Here is a 17,139-nt window from a genome sequence, read left to right on the forward strand (position 1 = left end):
GAGGAGAAGCATTCGGGAAGGCGCCGAACACCTCAAGTCTCTTCGCCGGGAGCAAGCAGAAGCCAAGCGCAGGCAGCGCAAGCAGCGCAAGTCAACCCAAGAACTGCACCCACCCGCCCCTTCAACCACCGTCTGCCCCACCTGTGACAAAGACTGTAGGTCCCTCATTGGACTCATCAGTCACCTGAGAACTCATTTTTAATGTGGAAGCAAGTCATCCTCGGTTCCAAGGGACTGCCTAAGATGGAAGGACCTATAGTTTTTATGGGTTGTGCGTTCTGCCATTAGAATGCCTGGCTTCTCCTGTTGCGTGTTCAATATGCCGAGTCACTTCCATGGGCCAGTCTACTTGTGGCACAACACTGTATAGCCTCAAGACACGAACAAGTTAATGCACGAAACTAGGCCAATGTCAGTGCCCCTCGGTGATGTTCAACGCCTGCGGCATCCTTTTTTTTTTTTTTTTAAAAAGGTTCATTGGAGCAATTAAAAGCATAATATTTTAGTACTTATATTGTTGTCTGCCTCCCCTCTTCTGTAGGTCTCTAGGAGGCTGATTTGGAAAATGTAGATGTGCTGTACTGTACGGTGATAACAACACAAGGGTTATTTTGGAATTGCTTTCCTGCAACCAATACATGAGGTTAAAAGGTGTGGTGAAAAGATAGATATATTTATATCTATATATATATCCCATAGCCTGCAATTTCTGTCAGGCAACTGAGATTTAAACTGACAGCTACCAGAACGATCTGGCCAGAAAGGTCGAAGCTGCCAGAAAAACTCAGCCTTTTGATACGAAGTAGCAAACAGGCAAGTTTTGGAGGGACTTCTGGTCAGTTCACTTTACTGACAGCTCTTGGTGTCAAATCCAAGAGGTTGAGTATTCAAATCATAGGCTGTCTCCAGTCTACTCGTGTCCAGGTATAAAAAGACAACCTTCTTGAGAAGTGAGGAAGTTGCCTGTGTGCCTCTCTCTGGGGAACCCAAGTGAATCTTTTCACACGGGAGAAATTTTAACAAATTCTCTCGGGTTTGGCAGCTACCTCGAGAGGTTTCAGGTGAGAATTTATGGTGGTTTAGAATTGTAGGTAGACTAAAAGGGCTAAAAATTGAGTAGCACCCCATTTGGGGCTCTAACTTTGCCGGGGCGCGCCTCCACGCCGGAACTGGAGTGGTTGCGCCCAAGAGGGAAGCGAGGCGCTACTGGAAGGGTCCCCCATCCCTCTTGGGGCGCTGCGAGTCAATATGGCGCTGCGGCACGTCGCGCCGCGGTGTTGCAGGCCTTCCTCCCCTTCTTAAAGGGGAGGGGACTTGCGCAGCGTGACCTGGGGCCCAGCTGGGCCCCTGGGGATCGGGAGTGCGGGCAAAACAGCCCGGCACTCAAGAGAAGTGCCGGGCTCTTGGAGCGCAGCTGGCACTCCGCGAGGGGGGGGGGGGGCATTCAGGAGGCCGGGACAGGAGCGCTGGCAAGCGGCCAGCAACAAAAATGGCCGCCCGGCACCTCCCCTTTAAATTGCGCCTCCCCAACCGCAGGTAGGCCCCCTTGACCCCGTCGGACATAGCGTCCGGCGGTAAGTCAGGGGGCGCTCCCGTAGATCGCGGCCGGGGCGCTACGCATGGCGATGACATCATCGCCGGCAGTGCATCGCTGCAGGGCGTTACCAGTTAGCGCCGCCGCTATTCTCCCGCTGAATTTTGTGGGAGGCACCGCGCACAGGCGCTAGTTGCTTTGCGCCCCCTTAGGGCGCTAACAGGAGGGGCAAAGCAACCCAATTTTTTCCCCCAAAGAATCTTAAGTACAAGATAACATTAATTATTAGAGATGCAATCATGTTATCTTTTAAGAAATTTAGATGGTAGCCTTACTGTCACCATGGCAGTTTGAAAATTTAAATTCAAGTGAAAAGCTGTTATCAGTAAAAGTGACCATGAAGCTATTGGATTGTTTCCGAGTGGCAGGTAGTGACTAGTGGGGTACCGCAGGGATCGGTCCTATGACCCCAGCTATTCACAATATATATTAATGATCTAGACGAGGGAACTAGGTGTAATATCTCCAAGTTTGCAGACGACAGAAAGCTGGGTGGGCGTGTGTGCTGTGAGGAGGATGCCGAGAAACTCCAGGATGATTTGGACAGATGCAGTATGGGCAGATGCAGTATAATGTGGATAAATGCGAGGTTATCCACTTTGGTGGCAAAAACAGGAAGGCAGATTATCTGAACGGCAATAGATTGGGAGAAGGGGGAAGTGCAACGAGACCTGGGTGTCCTTGTGCACCAGTCGCTGAAGGCAAGCATGCAGGTGCAGCAGGCGGTTAAGAAGGCAAATGGTATGTTGGCCTTCGTAGCGAGAGGGTTTGAGTACAGGAACAAGGATGTCTTGCTGCAGTTGTACAGGGCCTTGGTGAGACCACACCTTGCGTATTGTGTGCAGTTTTGGTCGCCTTATCTGAGGAAGGATGTTCTTGCCATGGAGGGAGTGCAACAAAGATTCACCAGACTGATACCTGGGATGGCAGGAATGACGTATGAGGAGAGATTGGGTCGATTGGGCTTATACTCGCTGGAATTTAGAAGAATGAGAGGGGATCTCATTGAAACTTATAAAATTCTAACAGGACTAGACAGACTAGATGCAGGAAGGATGTTCCCGATGGCCGGAGAGTCCAGAACCAGGGGTCATAGTCTAAGGATAAGGGGTAAGCCATTTAGGACAGAGAGGAGGAGGAATTTCTTCACCCAAAGAGTGGTGAACCTGTGGAATTCTCTACCACAGAAGGCAGTTGAGGCCAATTCATTAAATATATTCAAGAAGGAGTTAGATATATTTCTTAAGGCTAAAGGGATCAAGGGATATGGGGAGAAGGCAGGGACAGGGTACTGAATTTGGATGATCAGCCATGGTCTCATTGAATGGCGGAGCAGGCTCGAGGGGCCGAATGGCCTACTCCTGCTCCTATCTATGTTTCTATGTAAAACCCAGTTGCTTCACCATTGTCCTTTTGGGAATATAACCTACCGTCCTTACCTGATCTGGCCTAGATGTGACTCTGGGTGCTTTGTGCCAAGTGGCACACATTCTAATCTCTTAAAGCCAACTCAACCAACTGCATGGTTTGATAGGAGTGTAGTGGAATATCCATCCGCTTGCTCCCGGCGAAGAGACTCGAGGTGTTCGGCGCCTTCCTGGACGCTTTTCCACCACTTTGTGCAGTCTTGGGCTAGGGATTCCAAGGTGTCGGTGGGGATGTTACACTTTTTCAAGGAGGCATTGAGGGTGACCTTGAAGCATTTCCTCTGCCCACCTGGGGCTCTCTTGCTATGCTGGGGCTCAGAGTAGAGCGCTCGTTTTGGGAGTCTCGTATCGGGCATGCGGACAATGTGACCCGTCCATCGGAGCTGATTGAGTGTGGTCAAAGCTTCGATGCTGGGGATGTTGGCCTGAGCAAGAACACTGACGTTGGTGCGCCTATCCTGCCAATGGATTTGTAGGATCTTGCAGAGGCAGCGTTGGTGGTACCTCTCCAGTGCTTTGAGGTGCCTGCCTTACATGGTCCATGTCTCTGAGGCATACAGCAGGTCGGGTATCACTGCTGCTCTGTAGACCATGAGCTTAGTGCCGGGTTTGAGGTCCTGGTCTTCAAACACTCTCTTCCTTTTGCGGAAGCCAAGTGCAGGCAGCGCATGTCAACCCAAGCACCCCAGCCACCCGCCCCTTCAACCACCGTCTGCCCCACCTGTGACAGAGACTGTAGGTCCCGCATTGGACTCATCAGTCACCTGCGAACTCATTTTTCATGTGGAAACAAGTCATCCTCGGTTCCGAGGGATTGTCTAAGAAGGAATATTCATCACTCGCGTGGATGGGTGCAGCTGTAATAACGTTCAAGAAGCTCAACACTATCCGGGACAGAGCAGTTTTCTTCATCGGTGCCCTTGTCACTGGATTCTGTAATATATGTACCTTTAAGCGGGGGGAACTACTTTTTACAGCTCATGTATACTGTAGTACCGGCAGTGACCACACCTGTATATAACGCTGAGTAGTAATCTGTACAGATCAGTTGCAGTCTGAGCCACGTTGAGTAAACACCTATTGTACCATTCTCCGCAGTCTGTGTCTTCTTACACACGGACGTAACATTGGCGACGAGGCAGGTTCAAACCTACCTGCAACTCTGCATCACCTCCCGGGGATTCGTTCCTGGAGATCACTGGATTGGAGGTCAAGGCCAGAGACTCGGGCGTCGACCACGGGCAACCGCCCAGTCATCCAGCAGAGACTCGAGAATTGCAGGGGAGGCTGTCGAGAGCCAGGCTTGGCTTTCCAGTCGAGGTGGTCCAGAGAAACGGGCTGGCAACAGGTAGTGCGCAGACCCTTTCCGGACAGCGGCAGGCTAGAGCCCGACCTAGCGGCACAGCAAAGGGCCGAGCAGCGTCGAGGGGGGGGGGGGGGGGGGGAAGAGAGAGGGCAGAGCGCACAGGGCGCAGCCGGTGTTCAGGGGCCGAGCAGCGTAGGAGAGAGGGGGAGAGAGGGGGAGAGAGAGACGCGCAGAAACCCGCAAGGCGCCGCCATTGACACGAGGACCGCTGAGAGCGGCGTTCGCAAAAGCGCAGGAGAATCGCGCGAAACCTACAGGGCGCCGCCATTGCCACGAGAACCGCCGGGAGCGGCGTCGGCAGCAGCGGGGGAGGAAGGAAAGCGCGGGAGACACCATTTTAAGCCACTGGGAGACACCATTTTAAACCACACCCAAAATGCCAAAGAGTGGCAGTATCACCGCATTTGACAATGAAGTCGAAGATTGGACTACATATGTCGAACGAATAGAGGTGTACTGCGAGGCAAATGAGGTGTCAGATGACAAGAAAGCATCGGTATTGTTAAATTTAATGGGTGCAAAGATGTATGGTTTATTACGAAATCTAGTAACCCCAACGAAGCCAATGGAAAAGAGTTTTGAAGACATAGTAACGATACTAAAGGAACATTTAAACCCCACACCGCTGCAGATAGCAGAAAGATTTAAGTTTCACAAACGGAACCAGCATAAGGATGAAAGCAATGCTGATTATTTAACAGAACTGCGCAAACTATCGAAACACTGCCAGTTTGGAGCGGGACTGGCAGATACCTTAAGGGACAAGTTTGTGTGTGGGCTTCAAAGTGAAGGAACCCAGAAACGGCTTTTATCTGAAAAGGACCTTACGCTGGAAAAGGCTTTCAGCATTGCGGTATCATATGAAGCAGCAGCACGGGGCGCTGCAGAGATACAACAGAGACCGCAAGAACATGGCACAAACGAAATGTCATATGGAACAGAGAAGTGCTATCGCTGCGGCAGAACAACACATGACCAGAATGATTGCTGGTTCAAAGACAAAGTGTGCAGACAGTGTGGAAATGTAGGACATATAGCACGAGTCTACAGGTCGGGAAAGAAAACCAGCAATAAGAAACCTACCAAAGTACCAGAAGGTGCATAAGATGACGGAGAATAGTTCAGATGAACAAAAGAGTGATAACGACTCCGAAAGCAGGGAACTGAGTTGTCTGAAACTACATAATGTGATCACAACGGAGGATCACGGAACCATTTGGGTCACTCTCAAGATAGCAGGGGTCCAGGTAAAGATGGAATTGGACACAGGATCAGCCCTAACAGTCATAAACCGACGGGACTATGAGCGGCTATTCTCACACATACCCTTGAGAGACACAAAAATTATTTTGAAGACGTACACGGGGCAAAAAGTCTACCCCAAAGGAAAAATAAGGGTGACCGTTATATATAACGGTAAGGAAACACCAAAACTAGACCTGTATGTATTGCAAGATGGAGGACCACCATTACTGGAACGTGAATGGATCCGGAAAATACAACTGGATTGGCCTTCCATACAGGCACTGACTGTGGCTGACAAAAAGGATGACGACGTCACACCTGGGCGACTGTCAAAGATCCTAACTGACGTGAAAGAAGTGTTCCAGCAAGGACTCAGAACACTAAAAGGCATGATAGCAACGATTAAAATTGAAGAAAACGCAAGCCCAACATTTTTTAAGGCCAGACCGGTACCTTATGCAATCCGCCCAGCCGTCGAAGCAGAGCTGGAGAGTCTGGAACGTTCAGGTGTACTGTCCAAGGTAGACTGGAGCGAGTGGGCTACACCCATCGTCCCTGTGATGAAAAAGTCGTTGAGCAGCACGCCTGGGGAACCAAAGAAGGTTCGCATCTGTGGGGACTTTAAGGTAACAGTGAACCCGGTCCTTCACACCGTACAATATCCACTTCCGCGGATTGAAGATATTTTCGCCTCGCTATCTGGAGGGAAACGCTTCACTAAGATTGATCTGGCCCAGGCGTATCTGCAAATGGAGGTCGAAGCATCAAAAAAATACCTCACAATCAACACCCATAAAGGTCTCTACCAATACAACCGGCTGGTATTCGGGGTAGCATCAGCTCCGGCTATTTGGCAGAGGGCAATGGAACAAGTCCTGCAAGGGATCCCAGGGACCCAGTGTTATTTGGACGACATCCTGGTCACGGGCGAAAATGACAGTGATCACCTTGCCAACCTGGAGCAGGTGCTCACTAGATTGCAGGAATATGGGCTCCGAGCTAACCGCCCCAAATGCGAGTTTTTTAGAAAACAGACCTCTTATTGTGGCCACGTTATCGATAAAGAGGGGTTACATAAGTCCCCAGAGAAGATTGAGGCAGTAGTCAAGGCTCCAGCACCGGAAAATGTGTCACAACTGAGGTCGTTCCTCGGGCTGGTAAACTACTACCATAAGTTCTTGCCAAATTTGTCTACAATACTACACCCACTGAACACCCTACTGCAAACTGGGGTGCCATGGAAGTGGAGTGACGAATGTAGACGAGCTTTCCAGAAGAGCAAAACACTAATCACATCGAAAGAGGTATTGGCCCATTACAACCCGGCATTACCAATTCGGTTGGCATGTGATGCGTCACCCTACAGCATTGGAGCAGTGCTGTCGCACAAATTCTCGGGCGGCTCAGAGAAGCCAATAGCCTTTGCGTCACAATCACTAACCTCAGCCGAGCGTAACTACGCCCAGATTGACAGGGAGGCCCTCAGCCTAGTGTGGGGAGTGAAAAAGTTCAATCACTATCTGCACGGGCAGAAATTCACCTTGCTGACTGATCACCAGCCTCTTGTCTCCATTTTTAATCCGAAGAAGGGCGTTCCAGTGATGACTGCGCAACGACTACAAAGATGGTCACTTTTTCTAGGGGCGCACCACTATGAGATTGAATATAAGGGCACGAAACAGCATGGAAATGCTGATGGGCTATCACGCCTGCTACTGCCTACTGCAGAGGAAGCACCAGCAGTGGATCCTGTCGAAATATTCCATTCGACTATAGTTGAATACCTACCGGTAACTAAGGCTTGTGTCGAAAAGGAAACCCGAAATGACCTGACACTGTCTCGGGTATATGATTTGACGGTGAAGGGATGGCCAGCACATGGCGACTCACTGTTGCCAGCATTCTCGACAAGGAGATAACAGCTGTCAGTGTGCCGGGGGACCTTGATGTGTGGATACCGAGTGGTAATTCCACCCAAGTTAAGGGATAGAGTGCTCAATGAGCTTCATCTGGGCGGGGTAAAAATGAAAAGCCTAGCCAGGGCTTGTGTGGTGGCCGGGAATTGATAAACAAATCGAGGACCTGACCAAGAGCTGCTCAGGATGCCAGAAAGTCCAAAATGCACCACCACAGGCCCCTCTACACCCATGGGAGTGGCCCTCATCTCCATGGCAACGGGTGCATATTGATTTTGCTGGTCCATTCATGGACTCAATGTTTTTAATAGCCGTGGACGCGCACTCGAAATGGCCCGAGGTCATCAAAATGTCCTCCACCACCACGGAGAAAACTATTGCAGTCCTACGGACCATTTTTGCCAGGAATGGCTTGCCAGAACAGATTTGCTCCGACAACGGACCACAGTTTGTGTCCGAAGAGTTCTGGAGGTTCTTGAAAAAGAATGGGGTAAGGCATTACACATCCGCCCCGTATCATCCAGCCACAAATGGATTGGCTGAGAGGTTTGTACAAACCTTTAAGAAGGCAATAAAGGCTATGTACAATGATAACATTCCGCTGCAGCACAAGGTGGACAATTTCCTGTTCGCCTACCGGAATGCGACACATGCAGTCACCAACCAGGCCCCAGCCATGATGTTCTTTAACCGAAGGTTAAGATCTTGCCTGGATTTGCTCAGACCAAACGTACGAAGAGATGTTGAGAGTAAGCAATTCCAGCACATCCATGAGAAGCCAACAAGGAGCTTCAATGTCGGGCAACCAGTCTTGGCCCGCGACTACCGAACAGAAAAATGGCAGCCAGGAACGATATGCACATGGCAGGGCCCACTATTGTACACAGTGGACATTGGGAAGAGCATCGTGAGACGCCATGCTGACCAGATCCTAGAGTCACAGGAACAAGTCAACCCCATGCCTCGCCCATACGTACCTGGTGATGAACCCGACGTACAGGTAGCATCTACCCCAGAAACAGTAGCATCGGAAGCTGATGAACCAACCGACGACAGGGGGCCAGAATCGCCTCCGCACCAAGAGCAAGACACTCGGGAAAGGCGCTATCCAGAAAGGATCAGGAAGCCTCCCCAAAGACTGAATTTATAAAGAGACTATTTTCAGCTAATGTTGCATGTTAAAAGTGTTAATTGTAATTAGTTTGATATTTAATTGTTAAATGAGTGTTATGGTTCTGTTAATCTAAAAAGGGGAGGAATTGTAATGTATGTACCTTTATGGGGGGGGGGGGAACTACTTTTTACAGCTCATGTATACTGTAGTACCGGCAGTGACCACACCTGTATAAAACGCTGAGTAGTAATCTGTACAGATCAGTTGCAGTCTGAGCCACGTTGAGTAAACACCTATTGTACCGTTGTCCGCAGTCTGTCTTCTTATACACGGACGTAACAGATTCCATATCCACCCGCCTCTACCACCAGCACATGGTGGCTGCAGTATGTCTGATCTATGGGATGCACTGCAGCAACTCGCCAAGGTTACTTCACAAGAGCACCTGCCTCCCTTACAGCCTCCAACACAAAGAAGGACAAAAGCAGCAATGTTAAGGGAACACCATCACCTCCAAGCCACACACCATCCTGACTTGGACATACATCATTGTTCCTTTATTGTCACTGGGTTAGTATCCTGGAATTTCCAACCTAATGCCATTATGCGAGCGCCATCACATGAAGGATTGCCGCAGTTTGAGAAAGGCCCACCCTCACACTCGGGGAAATTTGGTATGGTCAGTACATGTGGTCTTGCCAGTCTACCCACAACCAGAGAACATATTTTTAAAATTTGTTTTACATACATTTACTTGCTTGTTCATCAGTAATAGATTTGCTTCACATTTTATACTTTAACCAAAATTGATTGTACATCTTCTGATGGCACAAGATACCATTACCGAACAGGCTTTTGCTGTTGCTTAACCAAGGGACATTACTGAAACCTTTCCTAGAGATCTAGGTAAAGCTATACACTCTCAAAGGCTTGACGGGTTGGGACTCATCCAAGACAAGTGATATAAAATGCAATATCCACAACAATCTAAGATTAAAAAGTTTGGAAAGGCCCAAAAACCTTGACACAATGTCAGTTCACCAATACAGCATTCTTTTGGGATATTGAGAAATAATGCAGCAGGAAAACAAAATCATAGGCCGCGATTTCCCCTACCTCGGCGGGTCCGGGGCGGGCGACGTCGGTGGCAGCTCCCGACCCTGCTGCTGGCTCCAGCCCGCTGTGAAGAATAATTTTATGTTGATTGGCCTCGTTAAGCCCACCCAGCATGTTTGCCGGCTAATTGAAGGAAGCAGGTCTGATGACATCATTTGATGATGTATCACCAGCCGATTTCCTTAAAGGGACCATGCACAAATTGATTGTGACAGTTGTGCTGTCAGTGTTCTACAGCATTAAGGTGCTGCAAACACTGCACAGAGGTGCAGGACTGCACCCAGGCTCTCCCAGGACTCCCTCCATATGCTTATGGAGGGAGTCACAGCACGCAGAGAGCTTCGCTTCCCTTCCAATGAGCGAAAGAAACCTCCTCAGGAGACCAACGTAACCTGGTTGCACATTGTACAGGAGGGCACAAGCAGGGATGTCATCAGGAGGACCAGTCTGCAGTGGCGCAAACCTTTCAATGATCACAGTAGATCACGAAACGTTACCGCAAAGCCACACTCAACCTCATCCTGCTGTGCCACTCATCACATCCCCATCACTCTGCCTTCCCTACCCTACTCCTGCACATCCTTACTCACACCAATTTACCGTGCACCTCCACCCATTCCTCTCTACCTAAATTATCACTTCCTCATCTCACCAGCCACCCTTCACAATCAACCTCATCCTAGTCCAATCATACCAACTAACACACAAGGGTAGACAGCTGGGTGTTTTAGCCAATGTTCATGTAAAGTTTCTGTTAATGTGGTGTCAAATATTTAAACCTTTATTTTCAACAGTGTGTTCTTGGACAGGTTTGTGTGCACCTTTGGAAGTGGCTTAGTGAGTTGTAGTGAATGGAGAGACATAACGGTACCCCCTGCAATGGTGATGAGTGTGAAAGAAATGGCTTGGGCATTGTAGGGATGCTTTATGGTGTTGGTGTGGGGTGGTGCCTACCTGGCGCATCATGTGGCAGCCAGGGTGTACAGCGTCAAGTGAAGTAAATCTGGCCATGGTGAGGCCATCCCTGGTGTTCCGGGCAGCAATGTGGTTGGGTGCTGATGCCCTGTGTTGTATCAGTTGATGCAGAGAAGGTTGGTGTTGTTGGTGCTGCTGCGCGTGTGCCTGGTGCTGCTGGTGTTGGGGTTGATCGTGGTGGGATTCAGAGGACCAAGGTGAGAGAGTATAAAGGGCACCCATGCTGATGGACTAGATGGCAGGTGGTGAAGTAGAGATGACAAGCGATCTGTCAATGATGAGAAAGTTTACTCCAAACCACTTGCAAGCGGCATAAAGTTCAATCTATCTTCCAAATGCACTAAGCAACAGCTTCTGAGCTTGGAAAGTGAACAGCTGTGAGATGGTGGCTTTTATAGCACATTTGCAGCGGTCAATTAATGAGATGATTCCATGGTCAGACAACTCCCGACCTCCTCACCTGACATGATCCCCGAGCAGCATGGACCCCATGGGTGACCTTGTAAAATGTAAAGGTGAGCTCAAAATAATTCTTAATGGGCTGTTAATAAGGTCATAATGACCTGAATTGTCTCCCCTGCCACTGCGTGTCGGGTCTGTTCAGCGCTGACAGACCAGACATCTGGGAAAGGCACATGGCGACTGGTTGACAGCGGGGTCCCGACCCATGGTCAAAATTTTTTTTCCCACCAAACCCGTCCGCTGACTCCCCCAAAAATTCCCCCCATAGTTTCAAAATGTTGAGGAAAATAAAGTCCTGCATTTCTATAACATCTTTCATATCCTCAGTACATCATAAACTGCTTCACAGTCAATTAATATATTTTTTAAATGTAGACACTATTGTTTTTTTTAAGCATATGTGGCAACCAATTTGCAACCAGCAAGGTACTACAAACAACAGTGAGATAAATGACTATTTAATCTGTTTTGGTGATGTTGGCCGAGAGATGAATGTTGGTCAGGACACTGGGAGGATGCCCTGCTCTTCTTCCAAAAAAGGTACTATGGGATACCTTGCATCCTGAACAGGCAGATAGGGCCTGAGTTTATTAGGGCCTCATTTTATTATCTAATCTGAAAGATGGTACCTCTGACAATACAGTACTCCTTCAGTACTGCACTGTAGTGTCTAGATTATGTCGAGTATTCAGCCACATCACAGACTGTTAATATGAATGTAATGGGAATACTGATTTTGTTTTTAAAAATACTTTTAGTATAGCCTGTCAATTTCAATTGCAGTTACTATTACATTAACCATTCTATTACTAAGATTTTCTTAACATTAACTGAATTCCCACTTAAACTCATTCTTTTCTAGGATCTCAAAATTGTAGACCAGCTCAGTCTTGTCTTCCTCCTTTTGAAACTAAATGTTGGCGTCACCTAAATCACTACTTCTAGACTTATCTCGTCTCTCTCTCTCCTACTTTGCTTCCACCTTGTTGCCATCCTCCACTATGGGCTTACTAGTTTAAAGAAAAAAGAAAAATAGGCATGGACCAGTTGGGTTGAATGGCCTGTTTCTGTGCTGTATATTCTGTGTCTTCTTCTTAGGCAGTCCCTCGGAACCGAGGATGACTTGCTTCCACATTAAAAATAAGTACTCAGGTGACTGATGAGTCCAATGCGAGACCTACAGTCTCTGTCACAGGTGGGGCAGACGGTGGTTGAAGGGGCGGGTGGGTGGGGTGCTTGGGTTGACATGCGCTCCTTCCGCTTGCTCCCGGTGAAGAGACTCGAGGTGTTCGGTGCCTTCCCGGGTGCTTCTCCTCCACATTGTGCGGTCCTGGGCCAGGGATTCCCAGGTGTCGGTGGGGATGTTACACTTTTTCAAGGAGGCTTTGAGGGTGTCCTTGAAGTGTTTCCTCTGCCCACCTGGGGCTCTCTTGCCGTGTCGGAGCTCCGAGTAGAGCGCTTGTTTTGCTCCACACCAATACCATATTCTATGTAATTCTATGCAAGTAGCTCATCACTTTCCCATCTCTCTCCTTGCGTTTCTTCGTGATCCCCGATGTGCGTGCACAGTTTCCAACGGAGACGAAATGATGATGGTTCACAGATCCAAAGCTGCTCTGCAGTCACTAACAGGTGAGCTATGTGGCTTTTAATGAGCTAGGGTAAATTTTAATTGCATTTGGCAACTTTTGTAATTATGTAAGTGCCTGTTTTTTTTTGTTTTTTTTTAAAGTGTGATTATACTGAGCCAACATGTTTTATTGATGAGAAATGTCCAAATGAAAAAATACCAACTCAATTTCTGTCCTGAAGGGATTGATAAAACCTGTTTAACGCTCAATATAAATTAATTTGCAGCAATGCAACGAGAAAATTAAAGTGACAGCTGTTTTACTCAAAAAATGGATGAATGTGATAACCATGCATTGTGTAAATCCTTAAAGAATATAAACAATTTTTCACATCAGTCAAACAGATTTCACAGTTTCCTCATTTAAATATTGATTTAAATAATTTATTGCTAAATGAATCAGAGATTAAATGGCTCAGCGAACTTTTGGATTTCTCTGTTATTTGCTCTTCCTGAAGTAAAGTAGGACACTGGAAAGAAGAAGCATAGTTCTACTAAGTTGAAGCGTCTTGGGACGTTTTACGACGCTAAAAAGCTTTACTAAGACGAGTTGTCATTGTTGGAAGTTCAACCCTCATGTTAGCAGGTTTTTTTGTTTAAATTAGCACAGCGGTATGAAGCCATTCCGGAAGGTTCCTGAGGCCTGAGCTAAACTCAACTGGGGTGCTACAATTGGCCTCAGGTGAACCCTGGTCTAGAGAAGGGGGGGGGTGTGGGTGGACAAGAATAGAATTGGGCTCAGAAGTAACATCTCCTCCCACAGTCAAGTAGCCTACTGACACTGCCTTCGAAGCTCATTACAACAGTGACTCCACTTCAAAAGTACTTCATTGGCTATAAAGCGCTTTGCGATGTCCGATGGTCATGAAAGGCGCTATAGAAATGCAAGTCTATCTTTCTTGCCTCTCACACAAAAGAATGGCCATTTTGGATGAGAGACAGGTGGGCAACTGAGAGCTATGAAACCACACACACACACCGGCATGAGTCAGTGGCTTCAGGAGAAAAATAAACTGGAGGGATACTGCAGCTATGTAGCACACTGGACTCAACACAGTGAATTTTTTTTTTATATTCGTTCATGGGATCTGGGCATCACTGGCAAGGCCAGCATTTATTACCCATCCCTAGTTGCCCTTGAGAAGGTGGTGGTGAGCCGCCGCCTTGAACCGCTGCAGTCCGTGTGGTGAAGGGACTCCCACAGTGCTGTTAGGTAAGGAGTTCCAGGATTTTGACCCAGCAACGATGAAGGATTGGCGATATACTTCTAAGTCAGGATGATGTGTGACTTGGAGGGGAACTTGGAGGTGGTGGTGTTCCCATGTGCCTGCTGCCCTTGTCCGTCTAGGTGGAAGAGGCCACGGGTTTGGGAAGTGCTGCCGAAGAAGCCTTGGCGAGTTGCTGCAGTGCATCTTGTAGATGGTACACACTGCAGCCACGGTACGCCGGTGGTGGAGGGAGTGAATGTTTAAGTTGGTGGATGGGGTGCCAATCAAGCGGGCTGCTTTGTCCTGGATGGTGTCAAGCTTCTTGAGTCAGTCAGTAGGCTAATCAAGGGGCTCTGCTGACATCACACACCATGGGATTGAGGCTTGGGTGGTGTATGCTGATCTGAAAATCTCATTGAATTGCCATCTAAAAATCCATCGAGAAGTAGCTGGTATTTCGTACAACTTCACAGGGAACTTTGGATGGTGGATCCAAGAGCGGCGAAATGACATTCCTCATCTGCGTCTACTTTCCAAAGCTTAAAAAAGTGTTGCACAGCATAGGTTCCGAGAACGTAGCAGTATTGTATAGTATTAGAACTTCAGTATATATGTAACAAACTAGCATGTTAAATGATTTAAGATATTCAGATGGCATTGAACCATACACCAGCAAAAGCTGATGCTTTCAGGAGAAGGGGGGGGGGAAGAAACAAACAATAGTAAATCAGGCCTCATTAAGGCTGAGAATCAGCTGAAAACAGTTTCAGTCTGGAAAATGTGGATGATGCAGTATTTCCAATACAATTTTGCATTTTTCTATATTAAAATCATTGCAAAAATCAGCCACTTCAGTACAAAAACTAATCCCCAAACAAGTGAGCAATGAGTCTGACATTTCCATTTTATTGCTAGGATTAGGAGTAAATTGAACAGACACATGTATCCTAATCTCTCAAAAAAACAAAATCGTCCATTCTGCAAGCAATGGAGTTTTTTTTTTAAACCCATCATCTTTTGGATAATTAGAACTCTGAAAGTAGAGGAGCTCCCCACTGTGGCCCAGTTGTTGTCTAATATGTTTTCCCCTCATTTCATGAATCTTCAAAAAGCACATTAAAAATAACTGCTCAAAAAGGCATCAACCTTTAGCAGATCAGGCTGAAAATAAGACAACCAGTGCCTGTTACTATGGTAACAACCATTTTGTATCCAAGATTAAAGGTCTACATTTCCACAACTAGTGGAGGAAAAAACTCTTGACCATTGAGCCACTTAAACTACTGGGATATTGGTTACCATTCTTTATGGGAGGCAGAACACTGCAAGGTCAGAGCAACATCAAAAAAGCTTTTCTATTGTAGACATACAAGATCACAGCAAACAAATCCTAGCCTTGGTCCTAATGCGATTATCCTTAAAGGCCTTGACAGGAAGTAATGCGGCAGACATTTTTCTGCCTGGATTCATTATAAAGTGGACACATATTTGAGTGGCATTTAAAAAAAAGTTTTCTGCTAAAAGGGTCAGCCCGAGTCAAGATCAAAGCATAATACAGAACAATGTTCACTTTGAATAGCCATCAAAAAGAATTTATTTTTGTAAATTCAAATAATGACAGTTTTCTGGAAAGCCCTGAAAGTCTGTGCTCCTTTACTGCAATGGTTCTCATTGACATTTCATTGAAGGCACAATCTCAAACAGATCTTGCTCAACACAAAACGTTAATGGACCTACATCCCCAGTTTGAGCACACGGGTGAGCTCATCGAAGACCCTGGACTTCCCAACAGGAAGAGGAAAAGCTGCAAGAACAATAGTTGTATTAAAATTATGCATTTCCTAGTTTAATGAAGTCCTTTAGTTGCTCCCTGGACATTGATCTGGAGACTTCCCCAATAGCGTTCCTTTGCCTCCACTCATTGGATAGTAAAAGATGGGAGGGGGCACAATATGGATCCCCAGTTCTGGCGCTCCCCCTCAGTTAGGTGGTTCGAGAATGGTCAAATATTGACCAGCGAGGCCCACAGGGAAGATAGAGATGGGCAGTCTGAGGACTGCTGCTCCTCGGCTACAGAAGGTAACTCCATTGGCCCGGAATTTGCGGCAGGTAATGACGGCTAACTAACCCTCTGAAACTGACCGCAACTTCAAGATTTAGCGCACGCGCATCTAAACGCGAAAACCCTGGCGATGTAGTCAGTCATTCACTGCTCCGACACTGGTTGACCTGTGCCCCCCTCCCACCAACCACAAATTACGGGCCATTGTGTTGGGCTGGACGTCAGATATTATGCGGCCCATGCCATTTGAGTACTTGTGATGGGCGAATGGAAGGCACGTATGAATGGGATGGATTCAGGCCACAACAAAACCAGAAGCGAGCAACTCATTTTTCACAGGATGAAATAAGTCATTAGTATTTTTCTGTTTTCACGTTATGAAACTGGAAATTTTTAGGAGTTTACTGGTTCATTTGGTAACAGTGCAATGATTGTGAAGTGACTGGAGAGCTTCCAGCTGTCCTCCCAAAGACAGATGTTTAGTGTTACCAAGAACACCGCACCTCTGGGATGAGGAGAGTTGACAACACTGCAATTGCTGGCCTACGGTCCATTATTTTTTGAACATGAAATTGTTGACCCTCAGAGAATAAGAACATCAGGCATGGCATGGCAATCTCTCACACAGCGCATTGGAGTCAGATCATTTGAAAGACCATGTCCAACGTACACCACCACAGACTGCAACCCAGCTACTTCATCACCCGAGGTAAAGTTCTGCATATGCACAAATCAGTCCCCAAGAGCTAATCGAGCAAAACTCCCAAATATTTGTCCATCCTCACATCTCCACCATTCATCCCTGGCCTGCTGTTCTCCAGACACATTTGCCAAAGATCTGCTCTCAGGCTGCCAATCACCAGCAGATCTAGTGTAAAAAATTGGGTAAAACAGGTATCCAAGAGCCACTGGTAAGCTCCCTTTATAGCATTTAGGACCATGAGGCAATTCATAAGTGATACCTCCCCTTTAAAATTAACACGGTTCAGCCATATTTCTTCTGTCTTACCCTAAACCCCAATCC

General features: G+C 47.3%; 1 protein-coding gene across 4 annotated transcripts in view; it reads right to left on the reverse strand.

Annotated features, from left to right (window-relative positions):
* The window catches only part of gas7b (growth arrest-specific 7b), a 463,752-nt gene that overhangs the window by 204,215 nt on the left and 242,398 nt on the right, over nt 1–17,139 (reverse strand). The gene's annotated exons all lie outside the window — the stretch shown is intronic.

Source organism: Somniosus microcephalus, chromosome 21 (assembly GCF_052327205.1).
Source record: "Somniosus microcephalus isolate GS21.2 chromosome 21, FLI_Smic_1.0, whole genome shotgun sequence".
NCBI classification, from domain to species: domain Eukaryota; kingdom Metazoa; phylum Chordata; class Chondrichthyes; order Squaliformes; family Somniosidae; genus Somniosus; species Somniosus microcephalus.